Genomic DNA, 3,982 nt, shown 5'->3' on the forward strand with positions numbered 1-3,982 from the left:
ATGTTTTGACTTCTCGTCGACAAATAATACTAATCTTGTCTAGTACCGCCTTGGTTTCACCGGCCCCCTAGTACAAGGTTATTATTATTTGGCACGATAAGCCCTTAGCACCATATTGATTAGAGCGTGGTTCATGAGGTGTGGATTCCCCCCTCATGATTTAATTGGCATTAATACGGATTATTTAGCCCATGATGCATGTTGATACGGATCCAGATACCCAAGTACGTCATTTCAATAGAATTATCTTCAATTTATTCTCTCCATTGCAATTCCAATTTTAGAATTTATTCTCGCCATTTTAATTTAAGTATTAGCATATTCCAAATCATTTCCCCCATAAATCCAACTACCCATTTACAAAATTAATTCTATATATAATTAAAATCCACCTCCTCGTGGGATCGACACTCGTCACCATTAGTCTATACTACAATAGATTCGTGCGCTTGCGAGTACATTAAAATTTGCACAACAGTCTGCCACAACATTTTCTGTCCCTTTCTTATCTTTGAATTCCAAGTCAAACTCCTGCAAAAGTAACACCCAACGAATTAGTCTGGCTTTTGCATCTTTCTTTGTGAGAAGATATTTAAGAGCAGCATGATCTGTGAACACGATTATTTTACAACCAATGAGATAAGATCGAAATTTCTCTAATGCAAACACTACTGCTAGCATTTCTTTTTCAGTAGTTGAATAGTTCAACTGTGCATCATTTAATGTCATACTAGCATAGTAAATAACGTGGGGAATTCGATCAACTCTTTGTCCTAATACTGCTCCTACTGCATAATCAGATGCATCACACATGAGCTCAAATGGTAAGCTCCAGTTTGGGGGCTGAATGATGGGTGATGATGTCAACAAATGCTTTAATTTTTCAAACGCAACAAGACATGAATCATTAAAGACAAAAGGTATATCCTTAGCAAGTAGATTGCATAAGGGTCTAGAAACTTTGCTAAAATCTTTAATGAAACGTCTATAAAAACCAGCATGTCCAAGGAAAGATCTTACTTCTCTGATTGTTTTAGGTGGAGGAAAATTAGAAATGAGATCCACCTTGGCTTTGTCAACCTCAATACCTTTGCTCGAAATGATGTGACCGAGAACAATACCTTGTTTTACCATAAAATGGCATTTCTCCCAATTTAAGATCAAGTTCTTCTCGATACATCTCTGCAGAACTAGTGTTAGATGATGTAAACATTGATCAAACGAGTCACCAAAGACAGAAAAGTCATCCATAAAGACTTCAAGGAATCGTTCAACCATATCAGAAAAAATGCTCAACATGCATCGTTGAAATGTAGCAGGTGCATTACATAATCCAAATGGCATTCTCCTATATGCAAATGTGCCAAAAGGGCAAGTGAAAGTAGTTTTCTCTTGATCTTTTGGTGCTATGGGAATCTGATTATATCCTGAGTAGCCATCTAGAAAGCAATAAAATTCATGTCCTGCTAATCTATCAAGCATTTGATCAATACATGGTAAAGGAAAATGGTCTTTACGTGTGACAGAATTCAACTTTCTATAATCAATGCATACACGCCATCCTGTAGTCACTCTAGTGGGTATCAATTCATTATCAGCATTCGTAACTACTGTAACTCCTGACTTTTTGGGGACAACTTGTACAGGACTGACCCATGAACTATCAGAAATGGGGTAAATGATACCTGCATCTAATAGCTTAAGGACTTCAGTTCTAACAACTTCTTTCATATTAGGATTTAACCGACGTTGCATTTCCCTAGTAGATTTAGCATTTTCATCAAGGTGAATGTAATGCATGCAGTCTATTGGGTTTATACCTTTAATGTCTGCTATGGTCCATCCTAATGCTCCTTTGCGCTCTTTTAAAACATCCAACAACTTACCTTTTTGTTCGTCATTTAGGGATGATGAGATGATTACCGGCAGAGTACTTTCTTCTCCCAAAAATGCATATTCCAATGTGTTGGGCAATTGTTTGAGCTCGAGTTTCGGTGGTGATTCTGATGATGGGATGAGTTTCTTCTCTGATGGTGCTAGTTGTTCAACTCTTGACTTCCATTTATTAGTGTCCATGGATGGTTCTGAGTCAAGCAGGGTGTTGACCTCATCGACCGATCTGTCAATATCAAAATCCAAACCAAAACATGTTTGTAAAGGATCATCACTAAGCTTTGAAACAAAAGTATCATCAACTAATACTTCAATTAAATCCACATCAACAATTCCATCATCTGCACTGTGAGGTTGTTTGGCAATGTTGCAGATGTTCAGCTCCATAGTCATGTTGCCGAAGGACAACTGCATATTTCCAGTCCTGCATTGAATGTGAGCATCCGCAGTTGCCAAGAAAGGTCGGCCTAGAATAATGGGGATGTGCTTCCTTGAATCCTGTATTGGTTGAGTGTCAATTACAATAAAATCAACAGGAAAATAAAACTTGTCTACCTGGATAAGCACGTCCTCCACAATACCACGAGGTATTTTCGTGGACCGATCTGCAAACTGTAACACCACTGGAGTTGGGTGTAATTCTCCAAGTCCAAGTTTCACAAATACTGAATAAGGCAACAAATTTACACTAGCTCCTAAATCCAACAAAGCATTCTCAATTGTGTGGTTCCCTATACTACATGAGATAGTGGGGGAGCCTGGGTCTTTGCATTTTAAAGGAATTTTATGTTGGAGTATAGAACTAACGTTTTCTGTTAAAAATGCCTTCTTTTGAACATGCATATTTCTCTTTTTAGTACAAAGGTCTTTAAGAAACTTAGCATAAGATGGAACTTGCTTAATAGCATCGAGCAAAGGGATGTTAACACTTACCTGTTTGAAGATTTCGAGAATCTCACCTGTGGATTTTCCCTTTTTGCCTTTTGTTAACCTCTGAGGAAATGGAGCTTTCGGAACGTATTCTCGTGGGTTGGTTTCTTCTTTCTCCTCCGGTGATGAGTCTTCAACATTCACAGGTACAATTTGATTTTCTTTTGTCACCGGCATCTCCACTTTGTTGTCGATTTCTTTTCCTTTTCGTAAGGTCATGACTGCTTTGACCTCTCCATGCTGCTGTGGTGAACTGGTACTTGCTTCATGCACTCCTTTAGGGTTAGGTACTGGTTGACTTGGAAACTTACCTTTCTCAACGGTCATTGCCAAGGTCTGAACTGAAGAAGCAAGTTGTCCCACCATCTTCTCGAGGCTTGAAACTGATTGGGCTTGTGAGTTGAAGCCCACTCTCAATTCATTTCGTAGTCCATCAATGGTGCGGTTCTGTTGCTCAATCGTGGAGTGAGTAACATTCTTGAAATTTTGGAATGCATCCTCCCATGGTCTGGGTTGAGAGTAGTTCTGATTCTGATTGAATGGTCTAAATGGGGGCTGAGAGGCTTGAGGAATTTGTTGCATTGGTGGAGCTGGAGCTGCTGGTCCATTCTGTTGGAGTCCTTGAGACCATGCAAAAATTGGGGTGGTCTCTCCATCCAGGGTTATATGTGTTGGAGTATAGGTTGTAGTTTGATGGCTTTCTCATTATACCTATGGCATTGGCTTGGTCTGGATATGAGTCATGGTCATGTGGTTCTGTTGATTTTGCAGTCGATAACGATGCTATTTGTCGAGCAAGACCTTCAACCATCTCCTTGACTTCTTTGATTCCCGAAGTTGACTCGCCAATTTGAACCTCATTCACTCCTTTAATTCTTCTAGTAGTCCAGAGTGATCGACTCCGTTGTTGGGAATTATCTGCTTGTCGCTGGAAGAATTCCCAAATCTCTGATGCACTTTTTGACATTAGCTCTCCTCCACTCGTTGCCATTAGCCATTCTTGCACATTCGGCAATAATCCCTCCAAAAAGTATTGGCATTGGTGCCATTTCTCATACCCATGATGTGGACACTTCAAGAGTAGCCCATTGAATCGCTCCCATGTTTCGAAAAATTGCTCGTCCTCCCTTTGTGTAAACTCTGAAATTTCCCTGCGAAT

The 3,982-nt window shown here is 39.6% G+C and overlaps 1 non-coding gene across 1 annotated transcript; it reads left to right on the top strand.

Moving 5' to 3' along the window:
* The first annotated feature begins 3,878 nt into the window (after nt 1-3,878).
* Nucleotides 3,879-3,982, top strand: LOC112097110. Its single transcript, XR_002904767.1, has one exon. It is a non-coding gene; the product is annotated as a small nucleolar RNA R71 (small nucleolar RNA).

This window comes from Citrus clementina, unplaced genomic scaffold, assembly GCF_000493195.1.
Source record: "Citrus clementina cultivar Clemenules unplaced genomic scaffold, Citrus_clementina_v1.0 scaffold_7, whole genome shotgun sequence".
Lineage (NCBI taxonomy): Eukaryota > Viridiplantae > Streptophyta > Magnoliopsida > Sapindales > Rutaceae > Citrus > Citrus x clementina.